Source organism: Octopus sinensis, linkage group LG7 (genome assembly GCF_006345805.1).
Source record: "Octopus sinensis linkage group LG7, ASM634580v1, whole genome shotgun sequence".
Taxonomy (NCBI): Eukaryota; Metazoa; Mollusca; class Cephalopoda; order Octopoda; family Octopodidae; genus Octopus; species Octopus sinensis.
Genome location: NC_043003.1, coordinates 96,056,965 through 96,079,719, shown reverse-complemented (window position 1 = coordinate 96,079,719; position 22,755 = coordinate 96,056,965). Strand labels below are relative to the sequence as shown.

General features: G+C 37.6%; 1 long non-coding RNA gene across 1 annotated transcript; it reads right to left on the bottom strand.

The window, feature by feature from the left end:
* Positions 1 to 246: 246 nt before the first annotated feature.
* LOC118764336 lies at positions 247 to 22,543 on the bottom strand. Its single transcript, XR_005000152.1, has 3 exons — positions 22,532 to 22,543; positions 20,295 to 20,302; positions 247 to 472 (listed from the first exon to the last, which is right to left on the bottom strand). It is a non-coding gene; the product is annotated as an uncharacterized LOC118764336 (long non-coding RNA).
* Positions 22,544 to 22,755: the final 212 nt, after the last annotated feature.

Here is a 22,755-nt window from a genome sequence, read left to right as displayed (position 1 = left end):
GAAATTGCAAAAAATATCTAAGTTTTCATTAGAACTACAGTGTGAACTGGCAGTTGGTGATACCCAAGAAGATGAGACCTGAGCTGCTGGAAGAAGCTCACATCCAAATTACAAGTGGACATCTGGGGATAAAGAAAACGTTGAATCAGCTGCAGCACATATTCCATTGGATGGGCTTGTGTCAGGACGTCCAAGAATGGTGCCCCTCTGCAGTTATACCAGATGGGTTGCTCATGGAAAGGGTAACTGTGGATATTGCTGGACTGTTGCCACTCACGGAAAGAGGAAATAAGTACATATGTGTGACCATGGACTACTTCACAAAGTGGCCTGAGGCCTATGCCATCCGTGATCAGGAAGTCACATCTGTTGCACAAGTGTTAGTAAATCAGTTCTTCTGTCGGTTCGGGGTGCCCCAGGAGTTGCATTCCGATCAAGGTAGGAACTTTGTATCAGCTGTGTTCCAGGAGTGCTGTAAGCTGTTGAGATTAAGAAGACCAGAACAACCCCAATGAGACCACAGTAGGACGAGAGGGTGGAAAGGTTTAACTGGACACTAGAACAAGAACTAGCCAAATATTGCGTAGAAGGACAGTTGGAATGGGATTTGAAGTTACCTTCGTTATTGCTCGCTTATCGTTTGGTGACACGTGAGAGTACTGGCTATACACCTGCAATGCTGAATTGGGCCATGAAGTAAGGCTCCCGGTTGATCTGTTGATGGGAAGACTACCGGGAAGGAGAGAAACCACCAGCTATGTGAAACATCTGCAAGAGAGGCTTTCGGATGAAGTGATGAAGCGTCGGCCTTTATTTTGTACCAACAATTTTTTGCCTGGAGTTTTAATTGCCTATTTTTCCTATATTTTTTTTAAACATTTTTGGCCTACCTGGGAGCTCCTCTATGCTGACGACCTTGCTCTAATTGCTGAGTCACTATCAGAACTGGAGGAGAAGTTCCAGGTGTGGAAGGAGGGATTAGAATCGAGGGGCCTTAGAGTCAACCTAGCTAAAACCAAAGTACTAATAAGTAGGAAGGTAGACAAACCACAAATGTCTTCAGGAAGATGGCCCTGCTCGATCTGTAGAAAAGGTGTAGGTAGAAACTCTAGTGTAAGCTATGGACACATAAGAGGTGCAGCAATGTCAAAGGAAGGCTAACTGGGAAGATAGTTTTTGTATGTGGCAGATGCTCCGGAGCAATAAACTCTGAAAATCTGCAGAAAACAACTTCCGTCACTTTCCAGGGGGAAAAACTAGAAGTAGTTGATAGCTTCCGTTATCTAGGTGACCAAGTCAGAAGTGGGGGTGGGTGCGCTGAAAGTATAACTGCTAGAGTAAGTATAGCCTGGGCAAAGTTCAGGGAGCTCTTACCTCTGCTGGTGACTAAAGGCCTCTCGCTTAGAGTAAAAGGCAGACTGTATGACGCTTGTGTACGAACAGCCATGCTACATGGCAGTGAAACATGGGCTGTGACTGCTGAGGACATGCATAAGCTTGCGAGGAATGAAGCCAGTATGCTCCGATGGATGTGTAATGTCAGTGTGCATACTTGACAGAGCGTTAGTACCTTGAGAGAAATGTTAGACCTAAGAAGCATCAGTTGTGGTGTGCAAGAGAGACGACTGCGCTGGTATGGTCATGTGGCAAGAATGGATGAAGATAGGTATGTGAAAAAGTGCCAATCCCTAGCAGTTGAGGGAACCCGTGGAAGAGGTAGACCCAGGAAAACCTGGGGCGAGGTGGTGAAGCACGACCTTTGAACTTTAGGCCTCACTGAGGAAATGACCAGTGACCAAGACCTTTGGAAATATGCTGTGCATGAGAAGACCAGGCAGGACAAGTGAGTCCAGCCCACTTATGCATGCCTTTCCTCCCTTGGACACACAAAGACCTGTTGAGGCAAGCGAAGTCGATATAGAACCTCATCCGACGACAGGCACCCATGCCAACCCCCCTTTGCTTGCGAAGACCTGTTGGGGCAAGTGAAATCAAATTCGGAATCGAGATTGAACCAATCCTATGACTGGCACCCGGCAGATGCCAGGACCCCTGAACTGGTGGTACGTAAAAAGCACTATCCGAATCGTGGCCGATGCCAGTGCCGCCTTGACTGGCTTCCGTGCTGGTGGCACGTAAAAAGCACCATCTGAATCGTGGCCGGTGCCAGTGCCGCCTCGACTGGCTTACATGCTGGTGGCATGTAAAATGCACCAATCCGACCGTGGACGTTGCCAGCCTCGCCTGGCACCTGTGCAGGTGGCACGTAAAAAGCACCCATTACACCCACGGAGTGGTTGGCGTTAGGAAGGGCATCCAGCTGTAGAAACATTGCCAGATAAGACTGGAGCCTGGTGCACCTTCTGGCTTCCCCAATCCCCGGTCGAACCGTCCAACCCATGCTAGCATGGAGAACGGACGTTAAACGATGATGATGATGATGATGATGTTGTTTTATTAACTATATTTTGTATCAACTGTTTTTCGCCTATATTTTTCTCAACTATATTTTGCCTACGTCTTTTCTCAACTGTTGTTTGCCTACTCAACTACATTTTGCCTATAGTTTTGTCTATATTTTTTGCCATTTCATAAAACATTATAGACAAAAAAATAGTTCATGAAAAAATAGGTAACCAAGTAGCAGACATGGTTGACAAAAAATATAGAGCTAAAAATATAAGGAAAGAAAATATAAGGCTATAAAAATATAGGCGAAAATTCATAAAACAGTATTATATATTATATCATAAAACAATATAGTTGATAAAAAATAGGCTAAAAATCACAAAAACTATATGCTAAAAGCTATAGGCAAAACTATAGGCTAAAATATATAAGCAAGAAGATTCACATTCGATAAAAATATAGGCAAAACTATAGGCTAAAATATATAAGGAAGAAAAATTCAGTTTTGATAAATAATATATGAATAACTAAAGCCAACTATAGGCTGAAGCTATACGTGAAACCGTCTAGGCAAACTATAGACTAAAATCTATAGGGAAGAAAAGTTCACGTTTGATAAATAACTATAGGCAAAAACTATACGCAAAACTTTAGGTGATAAAAACGATAGGCAAATGATAGCTAAAAATATAGGCAGAATGTACTATAGGCTAAAAATATAGGCAGCACTATAGTCTAAAGCTATAGGTAAAACTATATAGTTAAAAAACTATCGGCAAACTATAGGATGAAATTGCTATAAGACAAAGTATAGACAGAACTATAGGCAGATATAGAAAATTACTATAGACCAAAAAACTATAGGCAACACTAGGCTAAACTAATTATAGGTGAAGAACTATAGGCGACAAGAGTATAGGTGAACAACTATAGGCAAAGGCTGAAAATACTATGCAAACTATAGAGAGAACTATAGTCTAAATTTAGGTGACAAAACTATAGGCAAACTATAGGCTAAAACTATAGACAGAACTACAGTCTAAATTTCGGTGAAAAACTATAGGCGACAAAACTATAGATGTAAAAACTAGGCTAATCTATAGGAAAAGTATGGGCATAACTATAGGCTAAACTATAGGCTAAAATTAGGTAGGACTAATAAATAAATAGGCTAAAACTATAGGCAAAGCTATAGGCAGACTTATAGTCTATAGGCAAAAAACTATAGACTAAAAAACTATTGGCAGACCTATAGACAAGCTGATGAAAATATATATTATATCATAAAACAATATAGTTGATAATTATAGGTGACAAAAACTATAGGCTGAAGTTTCAGCCTATATTAAGTCAATTTTTTTGCTGTTATAGTTTTGCCACCTATAGTTTTAGCATGTAGTACCCTTTAGATTTTTGCCTATAGTTTTGCCTATATTTTTGTCTATAGTTATGCCGGTATTTTTTATGAAATGTGAACTCTTTCTTGCCTATTAGTTTTTGCTTATGGTTTTAGCCTATATCGTTTTATGAACTGAACTTTGCCAATGTAATATATATTTGCCTACATTTTTATCAACTATTTTTGCGTATATTGTTTTATGTATTTTTTGCCTCTATATTTTTTGTCAACTATGTTTGCTACTTGGTTGCCTAATTTTTCATGTTCTATGAAATGGCAAAAATATAGACAAAACTATAGGCAAAAACTAGTTGAGAAGTAGGCAAGCAATAGTTGAGAAAAGATGTAGGCAAAATATAGTTGAGAAAAATATAGGTGAAAAACAGTTGATACAAAATATAGGCAAAAAATAGTTAATAAAACAATGTAGGCCAAAAGTGTTTTTAAAAATATAGGAAAAAGTAGGCAATGAAAACTCTAGGCAAAAAATTGTTGATACAAAATAAAAGCTGACGTGATGAAGACTGGAAGCATAATGTGTATGCCCATGTCTGGGTCACTTACCAAATATGTCCCTATCTAATCTACGCCTGTTTTCCCATTTGTCACCTTAGTGCTCAGCCTTCCAGCACTCTTTTATCTGCTTTATCTTTGTGCCACTGTAATTAATATAAGTAGATCACAGTACTATACATTGGGTCATCCCATAAATAATGCAGTTATTTCAACTGCATGAAGTAAAAGTCAGAGGGGAAGGGATAAACTGCCTGCGTGAACTTGCTATAAAAACAGGTGGTAATTTTACTTTCTTATTCTTAATGCAGTTTGATTTTAACATTTATTTTTTCAAAACTATAATAGAAATGACAAAGGTGCACATCCAGCATATTTTGCTTTATGAGTTCAATAAAGGCAACAACACAACAGAAAGTGTGAGGAATATTAATACAGTATATGGGGATAGGACAATAAGCATAAGCCAATGTCAATGGTGGTTCCAGAAATTATGAGCTGGAAACTACAGCCTAGAGGACAAGCTTCATTCTGGAAGATCTGTAGAGCTTTACAAAGATGTCCTGCAAACCCTGGTGGAGCAAAATCCCATTGTAACTGTTGAAGAACTAGCAGAGAAGCTTGGATTTGGTCATTCAACCATTCATTGACACCTATGTGTTATCGGAAAAGTCAGCAAATTGGGTCAATGGATTCCTCACAAACTTTCTGAGTCTAATCATGCATAGCAAGTGAATTTATGCTCTTCTTTGCTATCACATCTCATGAATGAACCTTGTTTTGACTGAATAGTGACTGGTGAGGAAAAATGGGATCTCTATAAAAATGTCAAGCGCTGATGACAGTGGATAGGGAAAGGAGAAACACTGATACCCCAGGCTAAAAAAGGTCTTCACCCACATAAGGTGCTGATATCTGTTTGGTGAGATATGAAAGGTTTAGTCCAGTTTAAACTTTTAAACCCAAACCAAACGATAATAAAGGAGATCTACTGCCAGCAGCTTGAGCAGCTTAAGTTAGTGCGAGAAGAAAAACGACCACTCACAAGGCTTTGGTCGGCCCAAGGCTATAGTAGAAGACACTTGCCCAAGGTGCCACGCTGTGGGACTGAACCTGGAACCATGTGGTTGGTAAGCAAGCTACTTACCACACAGCCACTCCTAAGCCTACTTGTAATCTCTTTTGTAAGGTTCAAGCGCCTTGAAATCAGTTTTCACCACTTCATTCTATGTCTTCCTCCTCTACAGGCACCATCGACTTTGAGCACTCGGCAATGTCTTTTGCAGTTGTCACCATCCATATGCACCTCTTTCCCACATTAACAAACTGTATCTTTAGCAAACTATATCTATTTCCTCTTATATACAGCTTTTTCTCTCAGATAATTGGTATTATATTGTTTATGCATACTGACATTGCACATTTAGTGAAGAATGCTTGCCTCATTTCTCTCTAACCTTTGCAAATCCACTTGATTCTGAGGCTAGGTCTCATGACTGTCTATACCATATTTCACACACTCATCTTATTTGTAAGTTTCATTAGGGTTTCATTTCTACAACTGGATACCCTTCCTAACACAATTCACTTCACAGAGTGTATTAAGTACATTTTTTTCCCAATACTTTGCTTTAATGTTCCTGGAATGATAAACTGCAGAGTTGACAATAATGGGATTTCTGGTCAAAATGTAAAGGCTGTAACTAATTACTGCATGATATTTTGAGCCGTTCTCTTGACCAGCTAGAAATAGCAACCAAATCTTTCATCTCAAAAAGGACCACACTTACCTTTGTTTGTTAGTTTGCTAGGCACCCTTTTTTTAATGGCTGATCAATTAAATTTTTTTAGCCTCTGGTCATTAAATCCTCATCATCGTCGTCGTCGTTTAATGCCTGTTTTCTATGCTGGCATAAGTTGGATGGTTTGACTGAGGACTGGAAAGCCAGTAGGCTGCATCAGGCTCCAATCTGATCTGGCAAGATTTCTACAGTTGGATGCCCTTTCAAACGTCAACAACTCTGAGAGTATAGTGGATGCTTTTTATGTGCCTCCAGCATGGGAGCCAGTCAGGCAGCACTGGTATCAACCACATATGGATGGTATTTTTTATGTGCCACCAGCACAGGAGCCAGTCAAGGGGCACTAGCATCGACTACATTTGGATGGTGCATTTTGTGTGCCACCAACACAGGAGCTAGTCAGGGTGCAGCGGTCTCGACCACGTTCATATGGTGCCTTTTACATGCCATCAGTACAGGAGCCAGTCAGGGAGCACTGGCATTGACCACATTCGCATAGTGCTTTTTACATTCCACCGGCATGGGAGCCAGTCAGACGGCACTAGCATCAAAACACGCTCGAATGGGGTTTATTACATGGGGCTGAGGACTAATCCTTGGTGAACCCCTACTGCTACCTAGAATTCTTCACTACACTCGTTGTCGACCCTCACCTTACTGACAGCATCCCTATACATGGCTTGTACAGCTTTTACCAACCACTTGTCTAACCCAAGTTTCTGCAATGACCACTAGATAAGGGATCAGGGGATCCTGTCAAAGGCTTTCTCCAAGTCAACAAAAGCCAAGTTTATCTTTGGCTAGGTATTTATCCTGCAGTTGCCTTACTAGAAATATAGCATCAGCCATACTTCTATCAGGCACAGAACCAAACTACATCTCATCTAAGCAGACTCTCTCCCAAATTAGTTAGGCTATGACCCTCTCCTTAACTTTCATCAACTCATTCAGCAATTTGATACCCCTGTAGTTATTTCTGTCTAAAGCATCACCTTTACCTTTGTAGTAGTTGTCTATGGTGCTGCTACACCAGTCATTGGGTTTGACTCCTTCATGAACTACATGATTTATGATACGGGTGACTAAACCAGAACCCATACAGCCAGATATTTTAAGCATTTCTGCAGTGATTCCTGATGGGCTTTCCCTGTCTTCATATCCTTAATTGCTTTATCTACCAGGCTACTGTCAATTCAGGTAGTTGCTCCCTCAGGTGATAAAGAGGTGATAAAATCTTTCTTCTATTCTTATTTGGATTTATATATATATGTACACATATTTACGTGTGTGTGTGTGTGTGCGTAATATAATATATAATATATAACGCATTATGTGATGTGATATAATATAACTATGCAATATAATGTAATATAATACATAATATAATATAGAATAATATAATACATAATATATATCATATATATTCTTTGGGATGAATGATTATGTGAACCTCAGGGGGTGTTATGGTTTCAATAAAACAGTATTTTACTCTGCCTTTACTATTTGAGTACTATTTTTCCACTTTGTTTTGTGCCTGTGCACTTACTTGCATGTGTGTGTGTGTGTAGTTTCTTTTCCTTTACAGAAGAAAGTCCTATCTTTAATTAGTAATTGCTGCCATGAGATCTCATATGATTAGCAAGTCCAACTTTAGATAAACAGGCAGTCTACTGCAAACATTATAAACATGTTTAGGCCAAGGATTATCTGGGATTGAGGTCAAGTTTGCAAAGTGCTCATTTCAAAATGGAATATTCAGTTCTCTGTGTTTCAAATGGTTGTAAAGCTTATATATATATATATATATATATATTATATATATATATATATATATATATATATATATATATATATTATATATATATATATATATATATACATATATATGCATATATATACATATATATACATATATATGCATATATATATATATATAGCGAGAGAGAGAGGGGGGGATGGAGAGGGAGAGAGAGAGGGTGGGGGCAACTACAATGGCATGATATTATTCATATTTTCTTGTTGATATCAATCCCTATATTTCATAAATATTATCTCTACATACTTTTATTTAGTTTCAGTTATTTTGTCTCTATTTTTACAATCATTTATTTTCTAGATTTTTAGTAATAAATAAAATTTCTTTCATTGTACTAATAATAGTTATTTTTTAATTATATTACTAAAATTCCCTTCCATTTATTATACAAACATTTTATTATTTTATATCAATTTTATTAATATTGTCTTCCATAATCTCTTAAATATTACGTTGAGAATTTACTATTTAACAAAAACTTTCCTTCGCCTGAGGACATAGCTTAAATTCTGCATTATTTTGAAAGATTTTTTGCATTTTGCATTAATACAGACCTCTAAGTAATATATTTATTATTAAATATAATAATATAAATTATATACATGTTTTTAAGTAATGAAACAATTTGTCGTAATATTTGAATTTTCTTATTGTTAAATATACTTCATCAAGCTAGTTCTCTGTCCTTTATGCCTTTATACACTCATCATTTTCTCTTGCATTGCACTATATATTCTGATTGGAAGAATGATAGATTAAAGACCTTTCTTTATGAGTACTACTGGATTATCTGAATCCATATATTGTGACTTAAGTTTATACATATATATATATATATATATATATATATATATATATAAGACCCAGCAAGCCAGATGAAACCATAACCTGTGGCCTATGCCGGGAGCATAACGAGCCCGCTTATGCGTAGCTTTTCCTTCTTTGGTCACTAAACTTTGCTTGCGAAGACCTGTTGAGGCAAGTGAAATCAAAATCAAAATCAAAATCATTTCGATGACTGGCATCTGTGCTAGCGGGGTGCAAAGAGCACCATACGAGTGTGATCGTTGACAGAACGGCTATTCGAGTATGATCGTTACCAGCGTCGCCTTACTGGCACTTATGCCTGTGCTAGTAGGGTGCCAAGAGCACCATCCGAGCGTGATCATTGCCAGAGCAGCCAACTGGCTTCCATACTCGTGGCACATAAAAGGGCACCATTCGAGCGTGATCGTTACCAATGTCGTTTCACTGGCACGTGTAAAAGGATTCACGCGAGGTCATTGCCAGTACCGCCTGACTGGCCCCTGTGCAGGTGGCACGTAAAAAGCACCCATTACACTCTTGGAGTGGTTGGCGTTAGGAAGGGCATCCAGCTGTAGAAACTCTGCCAGATCAAGACTGGAGCCTGGTGCAGCCATCTGGTTGCCTCCCCTCAGTCAAAATCGTCCAACCCATGCTAGCATGGAAAACGGACGTTAAATGATGATGATGATGATGATGATGATGATGATGATATATATAAACTTAAGTCACAAACTTTTGTAGGGAGAATTTACAAAAAAACAAAAGGCAAAGACAGTTTGTATAGACAACAAACAGATGTATTAGTTTAACGCTCGGGGAGTGAAAAAGTCTTTAACATTTCGAGCCTACACTCTTCCACAGAAAGGAATACAGAGAGAAATAAGGAGAGAAAATAAAGAATGTGTAGTGGCTAGCGATCTATCATATATATATATATGTATGTATATATATTCTACCAGTGGTTAAAAAACAATTTATAAATATATATATTGTTTTATTCTTTACAGTCATTTGACTGTGGCCATGCTGGAACAACTCTTTAAAAGATTTTTTTAGTTGAAGAATTCGGCCCCAGGGCTTATTCTTCGTAAGCCTAGTACTTATTTTATTGGTCTCTTTTGCTGAACCATGAAGTTATGGGGACACAAATACACCAACATCAAGTGTCAAGCGGTAGTGAGGGGGACAAACACAGACACAAAGATACACACACAAAACCATATATATACATACATACATATATATATATATATATTCTTTCTCCCTCTCTTTCACACTCATTTATTATTGTCATTTATTCATTCATTTATATAATTTTGTCACAGTTTGGCTGACCAAAACCTGTTGGTTATAGCTCTAGTTAAGTATGCAAATGCCCAATTCTGTCTCATTATTATCATTAATATTCTTTCACCCTGGCAGTCTGAGGTTTTGCTGTTTTGTGGTGCCCAATTATATCTCATTATCAGAATTACTATTCTTTTGCTCCAGCAGTGGCAATGTTAAACCCATTCGTTCAGTTATGTTACCCTAAATCACAAAATTCCGTCTCCTTGTGTTCTGTCTTTGACCAGCCTAACTCTGGTCTCTCTCTCTTCCTCTCTCTCTGAGTTTGACTGATTAATGTATCTCCTACTTCACCGAAATATTTCAAGCATATCTGTCATTTCTAATGGGCCGCCGCTTTCCCTGCATTCATATCCACAATCACCCAATTTACCCTACTTGAATGGTTGGTCCCGCTTTCGTGTCTACTTGAGATCAAGCTCTCACTCTCTCCTATGCTTTATCAACATTCAGCCATCTCTCATAATAGCTCTTTCTTTTTAATGTCAGTGAGAATAACTGCACCACCATCACCCTGTATATAAGGATAAAGACCTCCTTTAGTCATGAATGACCATGGGATTGCATCTAAGAAAGTTCCCCTCCAAGGCACAAGTCTGGGTAAGGGTGTTTATGGAAGACCAGCAGTCACCCATACATACCAGTCTCCCTTCTCCATGCCACCGATGTTATACAAGGGAAAGGCAAAGGCCAATCAATACAGTTTGGCACCAGCTGAGTGGAGTGGAGCAACATGAAATAAGGTGTCTTACTCAAGAACACAACACACAGCCTAGCCCAGGAATTGAACTTAATACATCATGATTGTGAGCCCGACACTCTAACCACTGAGTCATTATACTTCTTCCTAATGACATCTCAATTCCCTTTAGTACATGGTTTCACTATTCTGTATGCCTTTTGCCTCTGATCCTCTCACCACATAGCATGAGCAAACTTCTTTCTTTCTCCTTCTCCGCTAGCCAAGTATATCTGCTGTCTAACTTCCCTTCTGACTGTATTATAGTTGTTTGATTCATGCTTCCTTCAAGTCTGCCCAGGCCTATCTCTTATCTTTTATGGACCTATTTATTACACTATTACACTCCCATATTCAATTACATCAGTTTGGGGCTTTGTATCAAACTTATATCTTAACCTTGGGCCTTCAGAAGGTTGTCTCATAGAATCTGCTAGTTTTTTTCTCTCCCAATATGGTCTTCCTTCCCATCAGATGCTTCAAGCAGTACTTCTATGAGCCTACGATTGTTCGATTTTTGTCAGTGAACAGGTCGCGGTCTTAAAGCGCAGAAAATATTTTGACAAATTAACTTAAATGTTGAAGTGAATCGAACGGCTTTTGTGTGTTTCTTAAATGGCTTACAAACACTTTCCACGCTGCAATTGTTTTCGTTTCAGCACACGATCTGAGATCAAATCACTTGCTATGCAAGTACATCTCCATATATATATAATTATATATATATATGTACATGTATGGACATGTATGTAATTGTATGCACATGTACTTATTCATAAACACGCACACTCATCGCACAGACACACACACACACTTTCTCTCTCTTTCTCACGCTCACATACATACACACAAGAGGTGTTGCAAGTTCAAACTGTTACTGTTAAACTATATTTGTTACATTTATTCCCTAACTTCTTCGCTTTTAATTAATTTTCAGCAAGTCAAATATCTTGTGAATATTCCCACCCAAACAGAATGAGGTTATCTGCTAAGGTGACTGTGGTGACCTGAGCACGTGAAGAAAAAGAACACTAATTTAGAGCAATATGAACGACAAAAATAAAGTTTAATTGTTAAGAGAGACCAAGAGAACATATTTATTTTACTAGCAGAGACAGAATTTTTTGTGGTGTCGAAAAGCATTACGTAAGTTAGTAACAGCAAATAGCTTTGGTTCCAAATTGATAACTTTATTTGCTGAGATAACAATTACAGTAATAAAATACCAGATCATCAATACTCAAGAGTTATACATCAATCAATGAACCAACCAATCAATCAATCAATCAATCAATATGTGTGTGTCATGTATGTAGCACATTTGTGTGGTTAATACTTAAAACATTACCAGAATAAATGTCTATCGTTAGACATTGTTGGTGCACTGTTTCTTTTTAAGTGCTATTACTGATTTGTATTGATATAGCTACACGTTCTGCAAGAAGAGAGAGTTGGTTGTATCGGCTCAAGTGTGGATATGTAGCTAAGAAGTTTGCTTCGTAAGCATGGGATTTTAAGTTCAATGACAACTCAGACAAATGTTTTCTGCAATATTTCATAGGTCGTCCAAGGTTTTATGAGTGACTTCGGAACACAGAAACTGTAGGAGCAGTAGAAAATCTATCATATGTGTATACACACACACACACACACACACACACACACTCACAAACACACACACACACATACACACACACACACATGTATGCACACATGCATACATGTATATATATAAACACATATGTATATCTACATATATGTACAATCACACACATACATATACACATATATGTATATATGTGTGTGTATGTGCATGTGTAAATGTGCTTGAATGTTGACATCTCATGTGTCTCAGAGAAATTATGAAGCATATTGCCTGATGATTGAAAGGTATTTTTAAACAGGCCAGTTATGCAAGACTAGCATTGGCCATAGCTACGATCTTGCTTGACTTGCTGGGTTTCTCAAGCACAGCATATCTCCAAAAGTCTCAGTTGCTTGGCATTGACTCTGTGAGACCCAACATTCAAAAGTTGTGTTTCGCCACCTCATCCCTTGTCTTCCTGGGTCTACCTCTTCTACAGGTTCCCTCTACTGTTAGGGTGTGACACTGTCTTCATCCATACACAACACATGACCATACCAGCACATTCACCTCCCTTGCACACAACATCTGATGCTTCTTATGTCCAACTTTTTACTCAGGGCACTTAAACTCTTGTGTATGCACACTGACATTACACATCCTACGGAGCATACTAGCTTCATTTCTTTCAAGCCTACACATGTCCTCAGCAGTCACAGCCCATGTTTCACTGCTGTGTTGCATGGCTGTTCGCACCCATGCATCATACTGTCTACCTTTTACTCTGAGCAAGAGGCCCTTTGTTGCCAGCAGAGGTAGGAGCTTTCTCAACTTTGCCCAGGCTATTCTTATTCTAGCAGCTATGCTCTCAGAGCATCCACCCCAACTACTGACTTGGTCACCGAGGTAATGGAAACAATCAACTACTTCTAGGTTTTCCCCCTGGCATGTGATAGAATCTGTTTTCTGCACATCTTTGGTGTTTATTGCCCTTGTGCAACTGTCACACATAAATACTATCTTCCCAGTTAGCCTTCCTTTGATATTGCTGCACCTCTTATGTGTCCATAACTTACACTGGGTACATCTTATGGAGTTTCTACCTATGCCTTTTCTACAGATCAAGTGTGTGTGTGTGTGGGAGGGCATCTATCTGAAGGGATTTGTGATTTATCTGCCTTCCTACTTACTAAGACTTTTTTTTGCTAGACCAGCATAGAGGAGCTCTCAGGCAGCTTGACTTGAATTCCTCTGATATTGCCTGGAGGATTGTGATGAATAAGAGGGAACTGAGGACTGATCCTTGGTGAACCCCTACATCTAACCAGAATTCTTCACTATACTCATTGCCAACCCTAACCTTACTGACAGAATCCTTGTACAGCTCTCACCAACCACTCATCTATCCCTAGTTTCTGCATTGACCACCAGATAAGGGATCAGGGGGACCCTGTCAAAAGCTTTTTCCATGTCAATGAAAGCCAAGTACAGAAGCTTATCTTTGGCAAGGAATTTCTCCTGAAGTTGTCATACCAGAAATATAGCATCAGTGGTGCTTCTATCCCTAATTAGTTGGGCTATGACCCTCTCCATGAGTTTCATCACCTGATTCAACAATTTGATACCACTGTAATTATTCCTAACCAATGTGTCACCTTTACTTTTGTAGCAGTTGACTATGGTGCTGCTACACCAGTCATTGAGTATGATTCCTTTATGTGTCACCTGGGTGACTAGACTATAGCTGACACTACCAGATATTTTAAGCATCTCAGCAGTGATTCCTGATGGGCTGGGTGCTTTCCCTGTCTTCATACCCTTAATTGCTTTATCTACCAAGGTACTGTCAATTCAAATAGCTGGTCCCTCTGCTGGGTTGACATTTGGCAGACTCTCTTTCTCCCATTCGTTTTCTTCCTTCAGTAACCTTTCATAGTGGTTTCTCCAAGTCTCTCTCTTCGCAGCATCATTAAATGCAAGTGAGCCATCATCCATGCAGACACATTTCTCTCCTACAACATTACAATTCTCTCACACACACACATGTGTGTGTGTGTAAGTTGTCTAAAAGTCCATGTGTCAGGGAAAAAATTCACTCATATATCTGTCAATAGAATGTGTGTGTATGAATGTACACATGTATTCATATTATTTAAATTGTGTGTGTGTGTGTGTGTGTGTACATATGTATTCACATTATTTGGATTAGAAACAGGGGAGGCCCTACCGAATGTAGTAGAGTTTATTTAGTGGAAAACCACTAAATTTTTTATGACATTTGATCATTCAGGTGAAAAACAAAAGACTTGAAGCATTTCTGTCTCATAGTTTTATCATGTAGATGATCACACACAATGAGGAACTTAGATAAACCTTGATAAATACAAGAATGAATCATTAGCTTTTCACACAGCAGAACTCCTGCCATTCCCTCAATCCCAAATTCTAAATTCAAATACCACTTTGTGTGTGTGTGTACTTTTATATGTTTTTTTTTAAATTTTTGTTTTATTTTAACTGATCTATATTTGTCACATGAGATTGGTGAACAGATGTCTGGTTTACTAACATAACAATTATATGAATAGAAAAGACTGGTTAAACTACCTACATGAATATTATATACTATATGCACTCATGGGCCTCGAAATAGAGGGTGCAGGGGGGGTGCACTAATTCAATATTGCACCTCCTACATACCTTTCTCAAGCTTACAAAATAGTGTTTAAAAATTGATTTGTAAAAATTTGGTTGAAGTTAGGTTTCTTCACAAAATAAGAACAAAGAACTAAAATAAATAAAAAGAAAATTCCCCCAAATCTCTTGAAAGATATATTACTGAACTAAAGCATCCTCAACATTTGAATGAAAATTATATATATATCTATATATATATATAACCCTAACCCTAAAATAGATTGAAATGCAATAGATCGATACTAGGGTCATAATTATGGGTGACAATTTCATATGACACCGCTATATATATATATATAAAAATATATATAGGATCCTTTCGGTTTGAACGGCAGTTTTTTCTAGCGGTGTCATATGAAATTGTCACCCATAATTATGACCCTAGTATCGATCTATTGCATTTCAATCTATTTTAGGGTTAGGGTTAGTTAGGGTTAGGGTTAGGGGTAGGGAGAAGGGTATCTTTTTTTCTTCACAAGTGTAAATAAACCCAATCGGTTTCTTAAACAAGGGACATATTCATATGGCACAGAATGTTTTCACCTCAATAGACGGTCATTGATTGGTTGAAATTGCCGAAATGCAAGAAATTAATGACCAAATATCTTACAAACTATAGAATTTTCTCAATAAAGCCAAGAGAAAAAGATGTTTTATAAACACATTCTACTAGTATACGAAGTTTAAAATTTTTTAGTTACCTAGAAATTATGTTAAAAGCTACTGTTCAAACCGAAAAGATCCTATATATATATATAACTACAACAACAACATATATAACTACAACAACAACAACTATGGCCACTCTCTCAATACTAGCACAATTGATGAACTATTAAACTTCACAATCAAATGCCCTTCACAGTGTAGCTATCCAATTCCTCATTTCCTCTGTATACTATAACTGGCCCATCATCATCATCATTGCCATCATGTTCTACTGCTACTACCCTTACCACAACTGAACAATAGCAACAACAAGATTAGCATTGGCAGTCACTCATCAATACTAGAACAATTGACAACCTATTAAACAACACAGTCTCTAGCTCTTCTCCACAGTCAAGCAACTGAAATTCTTCTCAGAATAACAAAAGAGATCCATCTTTACTATCATCATCCTATTCTACTGTACTACTATTATCACTACTACTACTACTCCTATTAGTGAAGAATCGCTCCTTTCTTCCCCCCCCCCCCACTGTCCACCTTAATCTGAATGTATACCTGACAGCTCCATCATAAATTTGTCAACTGTAAATAAAAGAAAATTATGATCACAAAAATATGCTGCTATTCTCAACACGAGAGACTATGCATGTGCAGTGACTAACTTCACCCATTTACCTGGGACAAGACACACAATTCATACAAGTAATAACAGCCAATGCCAAACCACACATCTTACAACACTACCACTAAATGCTAAATCACACTTAACAGCTTCTACACATGTAACCCAGAATCCTAAAATCTGTTGCTATCCCCAACACAAAACGATTGTCTGATGTGTGACTGTCCTTTCACTCATCTTCCAGGGACTCAGTGCACTAGTAGAATCATGACTCCAAGCCACCATCAAATTCACAGTAGAAACATCCCTTCCAGAGCAGTGTTGGTCCAAACTTTCATTGGAAGTCACCCAGATATCTACTGGATACAATAGTAAAATCAATGGTTGCAAACCATATAACTATAACTATATTCAACTCCAGAAAGCAAACCCTCCCAAAACAAGAAAATTCTTTTTTAGTGATGATGAATCTGGCAAAAGAAATTTTAAAAAAACTTCTAGCTCTCATACAGCATTAGCCAGTGCTTCTACCCCAGTGCAAATTCATTCATTAACCCACAATCTCAACTCAATAATAATGTTGAATGTACAAGGTCTTACACACTTCACAAATCGAAGAAAAGTATCATACCTTAGAGATCTTGCACAGCGAGAAGACAATATGTGTAGCACTAAGTGAAATGCACCTGACCCCAGCATGGATGCATGTAACATGATGCTGGGACCAGTGAAATTATGGATACTTGTATTTATTATAACTTGTAACATTTATCTAACCAGTAAACACATGAAGCTTAAATTCTGTCAGTAGGCTTGATATTATAGTTTAATCCTTAAGTCTTATATAGGTATGATATTTGATACTGTTTATGTTAAAATCTTAGCTGTTCAGTGTGTCACAGTCGGCTAAATAAAACTAATAAAAGAGTAATTATTGTTTGGAACGTTGGATCCTAAAGCAGATAAACTATAAATATTAGCATGTGAATAATTCCATCCAAAGGTTAAAAAGAACCTTTAGAGGGAAAAAAAATGAAAGTTGCTCTTGATACTTAATCCAAAAGGATTTTAATCCATCATTTGTACACAATTAATTTTAGCTTGTCAGAATCATTTGTATACCAGACAAAATGCTTAATTGTATTTCTTCCATCTTTACATTCTGAGTTCAAATTCTGCTGAGGTCTTCATTGCCTTTCATGTTTTCAGGGTCGATAAAATACAGACCAGTCAAGTAGTCGGGTTAACGTAATCGGCTAGCCCCTTTCTCCACAGATTTCAGGCCTTGCATCTATAAAAGAAAGGATTATTTATAACTTATCTGCTTCCAGAGCCAACATTCCAAAATAGAATTAATTCATGCATGTTATCTTGAAGTTTATAAATTCTTATGTTGTCAGTAAATGAGCATCTTTTTTGTTTTGTGCTGGTTTCATTGAAAGACTAAAACTCCAGAGCATAGTTCAGTCTTACACTTATTTTAATCTATCATTCTCTATTCTCTATTCTCTATTTATCTAATGATTAAGTTATGTTGTTGATGAAAAGTGCTGCAACTTAACACAACAATAGAGATATCGTTACACGCATACACACATGCACAGACACAGACCCAGGCACACACACACACACACACACACATACATTTTGTTAAGTTCCATACAGTTTACATCGACCAAATTCTGATCACAGAACATTGGTCAGCTTGTGGGTACAGCAAGAAACAATAGCTCATGGAGATGTGCAGTCGGGATAACCCCAAAAATGCATGATTATAAAGCAAACTTGGAAATAAGACAACTACATATATATATATATGTACATGTGCACACACACACACACAAATGCACACACATACACACATACATGCACACACACATACATATACACACATGCACACAGGTTTCTTTATGCATATATATATACATACATATGTGTATACACACACGTACAGACACACACATGCACACACACACATGCACGCACACACACACACACGCATACATGTGTCATCATTTAATGTCTGTCCTCTGCACTGGCATAAGTCAGACGGTTTGATAGTTTGACAGGATCCAAAAGAGTCAAAGACTGCATTACACTCCACTGTTTGCTTTGGCATGACATAGCTGGCTGGATACTCTTTTTAATGTCAACCACTTTACAGCATGTACTGGGTGCTTTTTTGCAAGATACCAACAGTAATGAGGTTGCCATATCAACCTGCAAGACTAAGATCCCCTTTGACTGAGTCAGGCTACAGTAGAGAGAGTGAAAGGCAGCTTAGTGCTAGGGAATGAGAGGTTAGAGTGTGGGAGGGGCAGGCCTGAACAGAATCATCATCATTTAACATTCGTTTTTCATGCTGGCATGGGTAGGATGGTTTGATTGGAGCTGGTAAGGCCAGGGACCACACAAGGCTCCATTGTCAGTTCTTAAATGGCTTCTACTGCTGGATGCCCTTCCTAATGCCAACCACTCCACAGGGTGTATTGGGTGCTTCTGCACAGCACTGGTATGGTCGCTTTTTACATGTCACAAGCATGAGCTCATTTTATGTGGCATCAGCACTGGTATCAATTCTGCTGTAGTGGACAGGTTTTCTTGAGTACAATGTATGTATATATATATGTGTGTGTGTGTGTGTGTGTGTGTGTATGTATATGTATATATGTATGTATCATCATCATCGTTTAACGTCCATTTTCCGTGCTAGCATGGGTTGGACGGTTCGACCAGGGTCTGGGAAGCCAGGAGGCTGCACCAGGCTCCAATCTGATCTGGCAGTGTTTCTACACCTCATCCCATGTCTTCTTGGGTCTACCTCTCCCCCTGATACCTTCAACTGTTTGGGAGCGGCACTTCTTCACACATATATATGTATATATATATTATATATATATATATATATATATATATATATATAGGATGTTATGAGAGGTAATGGTGTCATCGAGACCCAAAGGTGTCAGGTAATGCTGAATAAGTGCTATAGATGGACTGCAGTTAAGTTCCAGGTTCGGTGATTATGTGAATAAGGGGTTCAACGGTGGTCATATGTCAGCATGTGTATATAAAAATTTTATTTCATAGTGAGATAAAAAAACCAAGGCTGTGCACCATCTTTACAAATAGTACAATTAATAACAATAGTAGTAATAGCAATGATAGTAATGATAACGTTAATAATTATAATAATATAGACTTTTCCACACTTCTATAACCCCTCCTCTGATGATACTACCTCCTCTATTAATGAACACAATCCCCAAAATTCACCTAATTGTAATTGCTGTCCTGGAACCATCAGCCCGTTACAAACCCATTGCAGAAGATATAATGTAATTTACAAGTGCACAGTCCTTAATCTATTACACAACTCTACAGCCATATACATAGGATCAGCCAAAAATGTTAAGCAACGATATGCCACTCACCTCCATTCTTTTAGATACGACAAACATAGTAAATCTACAACACTCGCCAACCACATACATCAACTCAAAAATACAAATATACCCTATACTCTATCATGGTCCATACTGGACTCAGGACTTCCCTACTGAGGTCAATTCTCAACCTGCAAATTTTGCCTGAAGGAGGCACTTCATATATTAAAGCACAACTCTCCAGCACTGCTAAATAAACATAATGAGGCACTAAGCACATGCAACCACCGCTTTTTTCACACATTCAAATTCTACCACAAATCCAAATGCCTAAGCAACCATACAGTACATTTCCACAATACCCACTAGGTAATCCCAATAACCCTATAAGTCTACATTCTAACTCCTAATCCCAGTCTAATTCCTCACTCATACTCGAATATCACAACCATCTAATTATATTCGCATGTATGTGCATCCATCCATATGTGCGTGTATACTCTTTTTACTTGTTTCAGTCATTTGACTATGGCCATGCTGGAGCACCACCTTTAGTCGAGCAAATCGACCCCGGGACTTATTCTTTGTAAGCCCAGTACTTATTCTATCGGTCTCTTTTGCTGAACCGCTAAGTGACGGGGACGTAAACACACCAGCACCGGTTGTCAAGAAATGCTAGGGGGACAAACACAGACACACAAACACACACACACATACATATTATATATATATATATATATATATATATATATAATATATATATATATATATATATATACGACAGGCTTCTTTCAGTTTCCGTCTACCAAATCCACTCACAAGGCATTGGTCAGCCTGGGGCTATAGCAGAAGACACTTGCCCAAGATGCCACGCAGTGGGACTGAACCCAGAACCATGTGGCTGGTTAGCAAGCTACTTACCACACAGCCACTCCTGCGCCTAATGTATATGTATGAATGTGTGTATGCATATATGTATGTGTGAATGTATGTAGGTATGCAAGGTGTATATACCTGCGTATACAGGGGTGATAATATATGCAGATGCACATATATGTGGGTGCCCATGTATGCATATACATATGACTAAGAGTTGTATGTGTGGATATTGATATGTATAAACATCTGTATAAATATATATATATACATATCTAATATATACATATGTATACATCTTCACATATATATTTTCTTATATTACTAAGCACTGACCTGCCAAACCATCTAAATTCCTAAATTCTTCATTCTTTACTACTAACCCTATCTCCGCCCCATCATTTAAACTCTATCACTACACATTTGTCACTCCTTTATCTTTCATTACCCCACCTCATTCCTTCTATCTTCTTACACTTTAATATTTTTTTCTCTCTATCACCCTTTATCTCCCCACTGCTACTTTCAAATTATCTCTACTGACCATTAAATGATACATTTTCCCTTATCTATATCTTTCTTTTCCTTTTTCCTTTTTCTTTCTTTCCTTTATTCCTCTCTTCTTGCTTTTTTATTTTTTATTATATTATGTTATTATTTTATTATTTTTCTTCTTAATTTCTTCTCCTTATTCTCTCTTTTTTCTCTTCTTTTTTTCTCTTTCTCCATTCCTCTCTTCCTGTTTTCGATTTGACCTTACAATACACTCCCTATTTTTAGGTCACTTTAAACACAACCCTGGATTCAATAACACTGTGTATCAACTCTATACTTGGAATGACCAATTTTAAATTGGAATGGCCAATTTTAAATTCTATTGTATTTTACTCATAAGGTATTGGAATCTTATATGTATACCATTCTGCCTAAAAAAAAAAAGGATCTACAAATACAACATCCCTACATATCTCACATCTATTTTCTTTTATTTCCTCCACCTCACTCTCTATTTTGTATCGTATCTAAATTAACTGTTTCTTAACCATCCTCTCACACCATCTCCCATGAAGGGATATAATAAATATCTTGGAAACAACTGCAAGACCTTCTATATATAAATGTTCTATTATCTACACAGCCTTGTTTTTTTTATCTCATTACGAAATAAAATTTATATATATATATGAGCAAGAACACACGTGAAAAGTGTTGCTGAAGAGGTCACAGATGTGTGATGAAAGATTTCTGGACAATGGACATGAGTTAAAATAATAAAATAAAAACAATAATAAACGAGTGAAGAAAAAAATATATATAGTGCACGTACTTATATGGCAGAAATAATAAATCACCATCCCAAAATGCAACAATATATATATCTATATATATATTTATGTATGTATGTATATATATCACAGTTAGAAGTGGCAAGTCTTATGTGATTTCATTCCAGGTTTTTTCAACTGCCATAAAACCAATAAACGTGATGTGACACTTTCAGATCTCATGTAGAAGAGATCCCATGCCATACCATTCCTTTCAGAATTTTCTCAATTCTTTGAATGAAACCCATAGGTAAATTGGCTGTTAGAATAAGCTAGTCATAAGACTTTGGTTGGCCCGAAGCTATAGTAGAAGACGCTTGCCCAAGTGAAATTGAACCCACAAGCATGTGGTTGGGAAGAAAGCTTCTTACCACACAGTCATGCCTGCACTTATACATATATATATATGTATGTATGTATGTATGTATGTATGATGGCCAATCAAAGCCTTGTGGATTTGGTCGATGGAAACTGTATGTCTTTATGTCTGTGTTTGTACCCCACCACCTCTTGACAACTGGTGTTAGTGTGGTAACATCTTTGTAACTTAGCAGTTCACCAAAAAGAGACTAATAAAATAAGCACCAGGCTTAAAAAGAAGTAAGTACTGTGGTCGATTTATTTGGCTAAAACAAGTAAGAAAGATAAAAGGATATATATATATATATATATATACATGTGTGTGTGTGCATGTGTGTATGTATGTATGCATAGATAGATAGATAGATAGATAGATAGATAGATAGATAGATAGATAGAT